The sequence below is a fragment of the Heliangelus exortis genome, chromosome 18, assembly GCF_036169615.1.
Source record: "Heliangelus exortis chromosome 18, bHelExo1.hap1, whole genome shotgun sequence".
NCBI classification, from domain to species: Eukaryota; Metazoa; Chordata; class Aves; order Apodiformes; family Trochilidae; genus Heliangelus; species Heliangelus exortis.
In genome coordinates, this window is record NC_092439.1 from 13,932,368 (window position 1) to 13,945,123 (window position 12,756).

The 12,756-nt window shown below is 46.6% G+C and overlaps 1 protein-coding gene across 5 annotated transcripts in view; it reads right to left on the reverse strand.

The window, feature by feature from the left end:
* The window catches only part of CPT1A (carnitine palmitoyltransferase 1A), a 42,046-nt gene extending 29,374 nt beyond the window's left edge, over nucleotides 1–12,672 (reverse strand). The window contains exons 1-5 of one of the 5 annotated variants that reach the window (XM_071761587.1): nucleotides 12,536–12,672; nucleotides 8,667–8,819; nucleotides 8,376–8,577; nucleotides 7,826–7,988; nucleotides 5,093–5,207 (exon numbers count right to left, since the gene is read on the reverse strand). The gene's annotated coding sequence lies outside the window, so the exon portion shown is untranslated. Of the gene's footprint in view, nucleotides 1–5,092; nucleotides 5,208–7,825; nucleotides 7,989–8,375; nucleotides 8,578–8,666; nucleotides 8,820–9,098; nucleotides 9,311–12,535 lie in introns of those variants that run through there. The other 4 variants (XM_071761586.1, XM_071761585.1, XM_071761588.1 and 1 more) reach the window with 4 other exon arrangements.
* Nucleotides 12,673–12,756: the final 84 nt, after the last annotated feature.

The following is a 12,756-nucleotide window of genomic DNA, read 5'->3' on the forward strand; positions in this document are numbered from 1 at the left end:
CAACCCCATCTCCGCACACCCCTCAGAGCCCAACCCCGCCCCGCAGCCCCGCACCTCCCCTCCCTCCCCCGCATTCCTCTGCTGCCACGTGACCGGCACCGAACTGGGGGAAAGGGCACGGCCAGGGCGCATGCGCCGGGCGGCACCTCCGCAACGCGATCCCGGTATCCCAACAAAACTTCCCAACACCCAGACACGAACAGCTCCTGACCTTCACGGCAGCCCCGACCAGTCTGACTCAAATGGAAAAAACAGACCAAAAAAAAAAAAAAAAAAAAAAAAACAAAAACAAAAAAAACAAAAAAAAACACCCCAAAAAAAAACCCCAAAAAAACCCAAACCCCCCCCCCAAAAAAACCCAACCCCCCCCAAAAAAGCCCCAAAAAAACACCAAACCCCCCCCAAAAAACCCCCCAAAAAAACCCAAAACAAAAAAACAAACCACCCCCAAAAAACCAAGAACTAACCATCCCCAAACCAACCACAAAGCACCACAAAACCCCAATAATTTCTAGAAGTAATGTGAAATCACTAAAGAAACCCCACAATAATTTCTAGAAGTAATGTGAAATCACTGTTTCCATTCCTTCGGGTGTTCTCTGGTACAAACAATGTATCTTAACACGCTTGCCCTTAACACTTGGTTGCTTCTTTTTGAATTAAAGGCCAAGGTTGCCCGTTCCTTGCATTTTTTCTGGTTTGACTTCAAACATGATGTAACAGCTGCAGATGTTTCTCGTCTTCCCTTGTCCTATCTCTGCCTGACCACGTTTTGCCCTCATTATAAAAAAGTGCTGCTAGATTGGATGCTTCTTTTAAGCCAAAAAACCAGAACACAGAAGACTTCCACCCGGATAAACCCAATGCTCTGGTGAACCTGGTGCTGCTGTGCCTGAAGCCTCCAACCCAGAGACTGCATCCATGTTCCTACAGCCCCATCCCTGGAAAATGGGAAGCTCCAAGAGATTAAATGTGTGGGATGCTTCCATCTATCTTTCCAGGTATGAAAGAAGTCACCTGTGGCTGGTGATGTCCCTCTGATGCACATAACATAGAATCATAGAATGGGCTGTGTTGGACTTGGAGATCACCAAGTCCAACCCTTGATCCACTCCCCCCGTGGTTCCCAGCCCATGGCACTGAGTGCCACATCCAGGCTCTTTGGAAATATCTCCAGGGATGGAGAATCCACCCCTTCCCTGGGCAGCCCATTCCAATGGCTGAGCACCCTCTCCAGAAAGAAATTCTTTCTAATGTCCAACCTAAACCTCCCCTGGCACAACTTGAGACCTCTTGTGCCCTCTTGTCTTGCTGAGAGTTGCCTGGGAGCAGAGCCCAACCCCCCCTGGCTCCAACCTCCTTTCAGGGAGTTGGAGAGAGTGATGAGGTCTCCCCTGAGCCTCCTCTTCTCCAGCCTCAACACCCCCAGCTCCCTCAGCCCTTCCTCACAGGACTTGTGCTGGATCCCTTCCCAGCCTCCTTGCTCTTCTCTGGACCTGCTCCAGCACCTCAATCTCCTTCCTGAGCTGAGGGGCCCAGAACTGGACACAGGACTCAAGCTGTGGCCTCCCCAGGGCTGAGCACAGGGGCAGAATCCCTTCCCTGGACCTGCTGGCCACGCTGTTCCTGAGCCAGTCCAGGATGCCATTGGCCTTCTTGGCCACCTGGGCACACTGCTGCCTCCTCTTCAGCTTCCTGGCAATCCAGACTCCCAGCTCCCTTTCTGCCACTCTGTGCCCAGCCTGGAGCTCCCCATGGGGTTCTTGTGGCCAAAGTGCAGGACCCGGCACTTGGAATGTTGAACCTCATCCCCTTGGGATCAGCCCAACTCTCCAGTCTGTCCAGGTCCCTCTGCAGAGCCCCCCTGCCTTCCAGCTGATCCACACTCCCCCCAGCTCGGTGTCATCTGTGAATTTGCTGATGATGGACTCAATCCCCTCATCTAAATCATCAATACCTCTAAAAGACAGTGAAAGAATCACCACATGCATTTAAAAAGCACCAAGCCATGATACAAAAGTTAAATGAATTCCAGTACACTGCAGGTATGAATTCCTGAAGCAGTTATTTTTATAAGTGCTACTGTGTATGAAGCTGGTTTTGTAGATACCATAAGCTTCACGTGAATAAAATGGAAGTGCTAAAAAAAAAAAAAAAAAATAGTCATCAGCTCTACCTCACAAAAAGCAATTGCTCTGCTTTGAGGGGATATCCATGTGGCCTCTTATCTCAGAGCTCAGCCACTTGTTTTCCATCTACTGCTCACTCAGCTCGTGCAAACCGTTTTTTCCCCATTTCCTTTTCCTTGTGGCATAGAGAAAACCCTGTAATTCCCCTCTGGCAGGAGTCCAGACATCCACTGGGAAGAGACAATATTTAAATGTAGTCTTCATAGCTACAGCTGCTTTTTCTGCAAAGGAAGCAATTTTACAAATGCAGAGGAAAACTGGAGAGCCTTATTCACATCACCCAGAACAGCTCATACCTCGATGAAAGACTTAAGCCTACAAGTCTCACTTGCAAAATACCTCAACAATTTGGTTTGAGGCTCTCCTCAGAGATTTTTCAAATTGATTTATAGGCAAATTTTTATATGCAGGACATACAATGCCAGTATTCAGGCTCACAAAACAATTCTCTCCGATTCTACTTTGACAATCAAAGGTTGACAGTTTGTTTGAAAACCTAAACTGCTAAAAGTTTATCTGAGAACACTGTTATGTGTCAACCCACAGAGGTTTCATGCTGCCAGGGACCACAAAGACACCTCTGGACCCAAACCACAAGCTGTTCATAGATGGTGGGAGATTTGCAGCACTACACATCCCTGTGCTAAGAGCTGAAAGATGCTGGATCTTGATGGCAGCTCTAAACCCAGAAGCACCTGGAAGCCCACATAACTTCATGGAGATGCAAGGCACCACTGAGAAGCATCTTTTCACATAGATAGTGCCTTCTGACTCCTGCCAAATTCCTACTAGCAAGCTTAGAAATAAAAAAAAAAAACCCACAACAACCAGAAGCCAGACCTTGAGGAGTTCTTTGCTCCTTTATCAGACTTACAGCTTCAAAATTTAGCTTAGCACTCAGGTTTCAAATAACATCAGAGACTGGTGAAAAGAAACAATTATATTCTATATGGAAGTTCTCAAAATCCAATTTTAGTTAGGAAACACACTCATTACTATACTAAGAGTTACATTTAAAGGTAGACAGCTTGAACTCAGGTCTTAAGAAACCAAGCAATTGCCCCAACCCCAACCAGTTTCTTTTAAAGAGGAAACGGGGGGGGAAGGAAGTGTAGCAGAAATTCCATTTCTGGTCATTTGTGATCTATCCCAAAGTGTCAAAATATATTAACGTGCAAATGAAACTTTTTGGATGTCTGTTTTCTTCCAAAAGCTGTAGCAAGCTTGCCTCCTGAAGGTTTCAGCACTGAAGTCTTAAAAGAGAACTTGTGAATTCTCCAGAGCTTTTTTCCCTGTTGTGTATGGTTGCTTAAAACATTCAACAGTAACTCTTAAATTCCAAGCAAGCACGACAAGAATGCTGTTTCTTATGCCAAGAAAACACTGAAGTTGTTTTATCCAGTATTTTACTGTCCACACATCAGATCTCCCTTCAGGAGATAAGCTTGCTACTGCTTTTGGAAGAAAACAGGCAACCAGAAAGTTTCATTTGCACATCAGTATATTTTGACACTTTGGGGTAGGTCACAGAATTCCACGAGCCTGGGGACAGACTTAAGGAAATCAGAAACAGTATTAAAATGCTAAAACATCTGCACTGTGTTTGTGCTGAGACAAGGAACTCACCTGTTTAAGCTGTTCCTACAGAAATTTTCATTATGAAAGCATTTTATACAAATCACTTAATGTGTTTAAAAATAAAACGTGTTTAAATCTGTTCCAAATTTCTCTTCAGATTTGTTACTGATGCTCCTGCCAGCCCAAGCATCAGCATCACCTACACAGAGTAAATCAGACTATCCTACAGCAGCTGAGTTTGCCTAGACAGTGTGCTTGAAATTAAATTATAACAAAGCCAGTGTCAACATCCTAAAATAACTTCCAAGAACATTAAGTTTACTTCCACACTTTGCCACCAACTACAGTTTAAAGGCAACATCAATCTGTACAGCCATCCTAGAAGTGGTTAATCTGCAGACAGTCAAGGTTGCTTGAGTTTTCTCTGTTCAAAAACTCATGCAAACAAAATTCTCCAAACTAAAGAGTATCAAATTTTTGTATCAAGCAGCAGGATCTCTTCTCATGCAGCTGTAAAAGGTCTGAGTATTCAAACAAGATTTTTACAAGTTGTCTTTGTACCATGCACCACCTGTCTGCATTCTGCAGTCTATCAATCTGACACCCTTCCAGATCTTTGATTTAAAAGTAGTAGCTGTCAAACCTATTTAAAAGGTTGCAGCCAGGAGAAAAAACAACCAAACAAAACAAACAAACAAAAAAACCACACACACACACACAAAAACCAACCAAACAAAAAAACCCAAACAAACAAACAAACAAAAAAAAAGAGGAGCCAAACTGCAGTTGGATTTACAAGTACAGGGACTGAACTTGTGAGTAGTGGCTGATAAACCAGAGGATTTTACTGCCATCCAGATGGACCTTGACCAGCAGGAGAAACAGGCAGGCTGAAACCTTAGTAAGTTCAACAAAGAAAAGTGCAAAGTCCTGCACCTAGGGAGAGGTAACATACATGCTGCAAGGAAACAACTGACAGGCTGGAAAGCAACTTTTTTGGAGAGCAACTTTGCCAAGAAATTGCACACAAGCCAGCAAGGTGCTCTTATGACAAAGGCAGAACATTCACATTAGGATGATTCTTCCCCTCTACTCAGTGGCCCCATCTCAAATTCTGTGTGGAGTTCTGGACTTCCCAGTCAAACAGAAAAATGAAACTACTGGAGTCATGTTAATAACCACTAAGAGGATTAAGAGCTTGAAGCATAAGTCCTATATTTTATCTGGTTTTAACTTCATAGCAAGCAGAGACACTTTATGAAATCTAAAGCAGGAGTTACCATAAAAGATATGCCTAAAAAAATAATTAAACAAAACACACTTACTTTAGAACACTGAAGCCTGAACAAGAAATCCTGTGCTTTGATTGCTTTAAATGAGCAACACACTCAGTAAATCAAACTGGTAGCAGCAGTCAAACATTCAGAAAGAGCAAGTTCTCTGCAAAACAAAAATGTACTATTATTTTGGAGAACAAAAGAAGCTGGATTTTGCAGTAGAATTTTTAGAGGTTTTGTGGGAACTTTTCAGATAGTGATTCATCTGAATTTTTTTTTCAACACCAGGGTGCCATTATAGAGTCTTGAAATCCGTTTGTATTTTAAACACTGCTACATTGTTCAGTGAGAGCCTGCTTGTCTTAAGGCAGCAGGTGATTCCTGGAGCTGACCTACATGCCATGACTGCAGTCATACAGTGGGGAACAGTATAAATTTCTAACAAAATAGTAGGCCCCTGTATTACAGTTACATGTGTATATCTATCTAGTGGAAATACTGTTCCTATCAAATTAGGAAAGCCTTTATTAATCAGTAATAAAACCGATGTAACTTCAAGGAAGTGTTTTCCTTGAAGTTTGCTCTAAATGCAGTGGTTTCTGACACTAAACTGTATCCAGTATCCAGCACAGACTCAGTAAATCAAGGACCCACCCAGCTTTATGAGTGACTGCATGCCCACCACTAAGGAACTTATATAAATTCTGTCCTCATGCTTGAGGGTTGATTAAATAAGGCAATTAATCAGAGAATGCTAAAAGCCAAAGGCACTTGTACACTTTTGCATCTGGTGATGAACAGTTTTGATGAACAGTTCTCAACAGTTTTATGCCTTTCAAAAGGAAATTCAGGTTTTGATCTATAAAAACCTCAGTAAACAGTATAAAATATGCAGCTCAACTATTTAAACATGATCAAAAAGACTGTCAGGTCTCTGGTCACGTTTTTTGGATATTCTACTAGCTAATGCCACTTTCTTGAAGTGTCTACAACACTTCTGCAGAAAAGGAACTAAGAAAAAGTCTCAGGAAGAGCAGAGAGTTTATTCATAGTTTGTGTGATGATGCTCTGCAAGGTACTAACTTTTGAACTTACCATAAAGATTAACTAGACACTATTAATCACTTCAGAATTTCTATTTCTAAACTGCTTCCTTGCATTCTAACCTTCAGTAATATCTAATCATGCTTCAGCACATAAGAAGACACTAATCCCTGCTGCTCTCAAGTCATACCAATAAGTCACTTACTCTAAAATGATTAATCATGTTCTACTGACATCAAATCAGTTAGAGAAATCTGAAAGGACTGAAGCCAAATAATTTCTTTCCAATAAAAAGTCATGTACACTGAATTCACTCTTCAGTGCTTCTCAGGTGAACCTAATTTCTATAGCATAGAAATAAAACAGACTAAAAAATTTCACTCTTCTTTAAAACTTAGAATCACAGAATCATTTTGGTTGGAAAAGACCTTTAGGTCACCAGTTTTCTCACCATAAACCAAGTCCACCTCTAAACCATGTCTCTAAGCACCACTTCTCCAACTTCTGTACGACTTTTTAACTAATTCCAGGGATGATGACCACTGTCCTGTACAGCCTGTTTCAATGCTTGACAACCCTTTCAGTGAAAAAATTTTTCCAAATATCCCAACTAAACCTCCCCTGGAGCAACCTGATGCTGTGTCCTCTTGTCCTGTCACTTCTTACTTAGAACACACACTTTGTCACAACCTCCTTTCAGGTAAGTTCTCCCCTCAGCCTCCTTTTTCGTGAGGCTTAACAATCCCAGCTCTCTGAGCTGCTCCTCATAAGACTTTGTGCTCTAGACATTTCACTGGCTTCATTGCCCTCCTCTGGACATGTTCCAGCACTTCAGTGTCTTTTTTTGTACTGAAGGGCCCAAAACTGAACACATTATTCAACATGTGGCCTCTCCACTGCCAAGTGCTGGGGGACAACAACTTCCCTACTACTGCTGACCAAGTGAATTAACTTGAATTAACGTAGCATTCAATTATCATTTCATCTGATTAAAGAGTCAAACTGACAGGTTCTCTCAGGCCACCTCAGTTTTTATTGACTCTGTTAGTCCAGGTCCATCCACACAGCTCCATGCTGCAGCTCGCTGCTCCACAGCTTTGGGATGGTGAGGAGGAAACACAACTAACACCTTGTGGGGCAGAACAAGGCCTAGGAGGGTCCTGGGCAAAACACTCAACTTGGGGGGAGAAAAAAAATCAATTTAATTTACCATTAACCGAATCAAAACAAAGAGAAAACAAAAAAGAGCTTAAATACCTTTCCCTACCCCTCGGGCCCAGATTACTTTGGTCCCAAGATCTCCACCTCTCCCCAGCAGAACAGGGGACAAGGGGTTCACAGTCTGCCCATCACAGGTTGTTTTCTGCCACTCCTTCCTCCTCAGGGGAGGACTCCTCACGTTCTTCCCCCGCTCCAGGGCGGGGTCCCTGCCACGGGAGAGTCCTTCAGGAACCCCTGGGACATGAGTCCCTGCCATGGGGTGCAGTCCCTCAGGAGCTGACTGCTCCCGCCCGGGCTGCCCACAGAGTCATGGACTGAGCTGGGAACAGTCACCTCCCCTGGCACGGGCTCCTCCAGCCAGGGATCCACACACACAGCTGACCCTCTCTGACCCTTCCAGGTCCACACAGACCCCACCGTGCTCCTCCGTGGGCTGCAGGGGGAACCTCTGCTCAGGCACCTTCTCTGCCTCCTTCCTCACCCATCTTGGTATCTCTGCTCCAGCACTGCTCTCACCTCTCCTATTGATCTCTCTCTTCCCCGAGGTCTCTTCTCCCCCCTGAGCTCCTTTCCCCTTGTTAAACTACTTTAATAGCTGAGGCACACCCATGGTCACTGATGGAGAGGTGGGGCCGGACTTTATGGAGCCTGGAGAGCTTTTAGCAGCTCCCCAAAGGTCCTGTGAGAAAAACATGTTACCAAAAACAGCACCACATCAGCCCCAGGACATGTGCTTAAAAAATGTTTAAGCCTCCAGAAATCTGAAGCTCTTGTTTATATGGCATTTATCTCTCATAGGGTCCCCAAAGTAAAATTATAATGTCATGAGTGAAGTGGCTTAAGCCACCTAGACAGACAGAAGCCTGCCCTTCAACAGCCATTATGTGACACATAAATTTCAACTTCTTATCTCTGGTTATTCCTAATAACTGGCTCCAGTCCTGCCTACCCTCAGCTCCAACTGACAGCTATGATTCCTTGGAACTGCAGATGTCATAAAGGATTTCTCATATCTAAAAAATTAACAAATGCTGTTTGAAGCCAAGGTGGGGAACTGAATACATACAGGCATTTCCCAAGCTGCAGCAACAGTTGGACCTCGCCCACAGCAACCAGTTCAGGATCAGTACAGCTAAGGAGTCTGCAGTAACTTGCTGTCTTAACAGCTTGTGTCCTGTCCTCAGCAGTTTGCCAAGATCATCTCTGGCAGAACATCAGCTATCTCCTTCAGGCATCTCCTGGGGAATCTTGGGGCAATTTCTTCATCCCTTTCCCAAGTGGTAAACGGGAGCAAGAGATATATTATGGAAGGGAAGAGATAATAACAAACAAAATGAGGAGTGAAACACAAGCATACCTGAGCAGCTCTCTGCCTTCAAGATCTCCAGGCTACTTGTCACACAGAAATCTTCTGTCCTGCAAGCTCCCTGCAGCTGGGACCTCAAATAGGTTGGGGCACACTGAGAGGCAGATTGATTCCACTGCTGCTATGTTGGTAATACACATGACACTGCAACAATGACAAAGAGGCAATTATAATTCTGAAATAGAAAGTCAAGAAAAACAGTTGGAGATTTGATTCACACATGGCTTTCAATTTCTCAGAGGGGCTGGATCAGACTGGAACCATTTTAGAAAAACAGATGGCAACGGAGAGAATAGTAGCTCTGAAATACAGTTTTCCATGACTATTTATTATCTGGATCAAAGTGTCCTCAAAGTGTCCTCATTTAACAGGCCTGAGATGGTGAGGAACTGTGGAGTGAAAGAAAGTTCATCTGCTACCTACTCAGTCATTTCTGAAGGCTCACACTTGCTAGTGCAACAAACAAGGTGATCTCAGGGGCTAGAATCCAATCCTGGCTTCAGCTTTTGGTTAAAGACATCCAAGTGTTTGCCTGCATGTTTTAAACTCCCATTTCAGTCAACATAGGTGCCATCAAGACTTCTTGGGGAGATGTTTTCAGTGTTTTCCCCAGCACTTCCAGGAGAAAAGCCACAGTTGTCTGCTCACCTGATCAAACTGGAGACAGGTGAAGTAGGAGAAGAGACTGTAGCAGACAATGAGCTAATCACTAGTCTAACACTAGGTAATATTAGTTCCTAAAGCTTCTGGAAAATGTGGCCTCTCTCCTCTTCCCAAAAAGCATGCTCCTGTAAGAGATGGTTCCAAAATGTACACTTCAACAAAAATCACACCACACTGACATAGCCAAACCAGAAACTTTTACAGCTGGCATGATTTTTGTCTATCCAGAGTAGGGCACACTACACTGTTCCTAGAGCTTTGAGGTTATTCTAGTCTCCAGTGCAATACATGTGATATTGTACACATCCCAGCAAGATACCTCTCCTGACCTTCTAGAAATTCAAAATAATCTTGCTGAGTAAGTGAGAAGCACACAAAATTAAAACAGTGCACAGTTATACCGTGCAGAAACTTCCTCCACCCCCCCCAGAAACCAAACTCTATGCATTTTTTTTTTTCCAGTGCTGCCATGAAAGACATGAGGCATTCAGATTAAATGACTTTCATCCTTCTCTCCCTTTGCATTAAAGAGTGTTTGGGCAGTGAAGAATTATTACCTCCTCTGTAACAAGTATTTCTGGAATGTCAGGACTTGGATGAGACATGAAAGATGTCACACTTTGGGACTCTGGAGATCCTTGGACAATAATGTTTGATGACCAAAGGCATGAAACTGAGTGATTTGCACTCACAGGAGTACAACCACCGATCCCTGAACAACATGGAAAGACCTGGACAGGGTCTTTCAGCCTGGATAAGGTTGTAAGACTGAAGAACCAGTCCCAAATATTTTAAAAACATTTAAATCGCCCATTCAAACTCAGACTTGGGAAAAGAAGGGTGCTTCTTGGTCCTTTAGGTCTTGTTTTTCTGAACATGTGGAGCTCAGGACTATGACACAGCGTGGTGCAGGACGAAGACAATGGGGTTTGAATATTAATAAGACACAGGAGTTTGGGGCTGGATTTTTTGGTTTGGGGTTTTTTTTTGGGGTTGTTTTGGTTTCTTTTGGAGGGGGAGAAGGGTGTTGGGTTTTTTTTTTTTAAGCACAGAGAGTTTCTTAAGCCCCCTTTTACCGCGGATGTTTCGCTGCCAGCCGCGCAGCCGTGCTCGGGACCCAACCCCGCCGCTCCCCCGCCCGCAGCGCACCCGCGCAGCTCCCGCAGTCCCTGGCTCCGTCCCGCCCGCTCCCCCCTCCGCAGCGCCGCGGGGCTCAGCCCCCGCGCCCCTCCCGCACCGGGCCTCACGTGACCACTCGCGAGAAGTAGGGGAAAGGTCGCGCCGCCGCAGCACCGCGCGGCCAACCCCGGCCGGGCCTGGGCGGGGGCAGCTCCGCCCCCCGGCACCGGCACCGGCACCGGGATCGGGATCGGGATCGCTCTGCTCGGGAGAAGTTTCCACAGAGAAGGACCGCAAGCAGGGAAGGAATCCACAGCGAGGAGAGGAAAAGCTGCGGACTCAGCTGAGCCGCTGAGCCGTTTCGATTCTGGTTCTCGGTGCTAAGAAGCCTCAGCTGACAACCTTTGTTTTCCCTACCCAAGAATAACGTTTCTTCCCCTCGAGTCAAGGCTGTAACATTTAAAAATTTTAAATACCTCTCAGATCAGCTTAGCTTTAAAAACAGCTCTCAAGAGCCACGTAAAGTTAGGCTTTCAAAACCGAGATCTACACTATTGCTGTGCCAGAATGAAGTGGCAATTCCTGCTTCCTATCAGTGTGTTCACAACAGGAAAAGAACATGCTAATTAACACCGAAGACGACAACGCTTTTTCAATATAACATCCGTTCTAAGTGGTCATAAAACACACGAAGCACCTTGCAGGTCTGGAAAAAAGTCACACGCTTAGGGAAACAATTTGTCTGAGGAAAGGGAAACGAAGGCATTAATTAGACCTTCCCCCTTCTCAGTGCTACACTCCTAGGGACATGTGACGAGGCAGAGGAGTTTTCTGCACCGTAATCGCCAGACTGCCAAGTTTCAATACGATTATTTCCAGTTAGTGACAAATTGCCAAGTAAGAGGAGGAATGAGATATTTGTGCTGATCCTACTTTGCACTTTTCCCTGTCCAAAAGAGGTGTTTTCTGTTCCAGTTCCCTCAACACTGGTACAGATCTTTTATAACCAGATTAAACCAGCAGTCCTACTTTACATTGATTTTTCCTATTTAAACCAGAAAACACAGCGCAAAATACGGAAGCTGCGAGAAAACGAGACAAGAAAATGGGAGTTACGAGACGCTCCAGAAATTCTAATCTACCTTTAACAACAAGTGTAATGGGCATTCTCCTCCAGGAGACCTGACATGCCGTAAGCAAAACCCTTTCCGTCTCTTAAAAGCAGTTTGCAGGGACTGCGTTTTCATCTGCTTCACGGCCTGCGATCACACGGGCACACAGCCCGGGCTCTCCCATACGGACACACAGCTTGGAAACACACCGACAGCTCGGAAATACACCGATAGTTTGGAAATAACACCGGCACCGAGCCGCGTGCTCCCTTCTACAGAGCCGACACTCGTCCTGCCAAGGGGTCAGAGCCGCCCCGCTGACCCTCCGAGCCTGGGGGTCACCGATTTCACCTTCGTTTCCGCGGCGCAGATTTATCGAGTCTCCTCATGTAACTCAGCCACATCGCTTCCCCCGCCCCCAGCCCCTCCTCTCCGCTCCCTGACGGGTGGCAGCAGCGCCCTAACCCCAGCCAGGGGACACGGCCAGCGGGATGACAAGGACACCCGCCAGCACAGGGCGCTTCCGCCTCCGCCGGGAGCAGCCCCGCTCCCACCACCCTTCCTTCCCTCCTCAGCCCTGCTGAGGAAACAGCACCCGGCTCGCGCATTTACCACAGAACTTCGAGCTCGCCCTTGTGAAAATAAAAATGAGAATAAAAAGAGACCAACCGAGCCCCGTTCACCTCCACCCCACGCTCGCCCTCCCTCAGCCCCAATGGGGACGGCGGTGCCCTGGGGGCGCGTCCCGGCTGGGCGGGGAGGGCGGCAGCTCGCAGTCAATCAGCCCGACGTGGAAGCACGACCTGTCGCTGCCCCCCCGACCCCGCTCCCCCGGGACGGCCGGAGAGCGCAGCTTACAGCCGGCGGATCTAAACCGAGCGGCGCCGGGAAGGCCGGCGATCACAGACCTGCACCCAACAGCCGCCCGGAGCCCGCTGCTGCCGACCCGGCCTCCCTTCCCCTCACCTGCCGAGAGGGTGGCGGTTACCGGCGCTCAAGCGGGATAGGCCGGGCTGCAACTACCGGCAGCGCCAGAGGAAGCGAATGAGATGGGGACCGCTCCCTTACGCACCCCTCCGATAGCCGAGCTTGCCGCCCGCCGCCCCATTGGCTGCCGGCCGCGGCAGGGCGGGCCCCGGAGGAGGCCCCGGGCGAGGCGGGTGTGGGCGGGAAGGCGGGCGGGGACT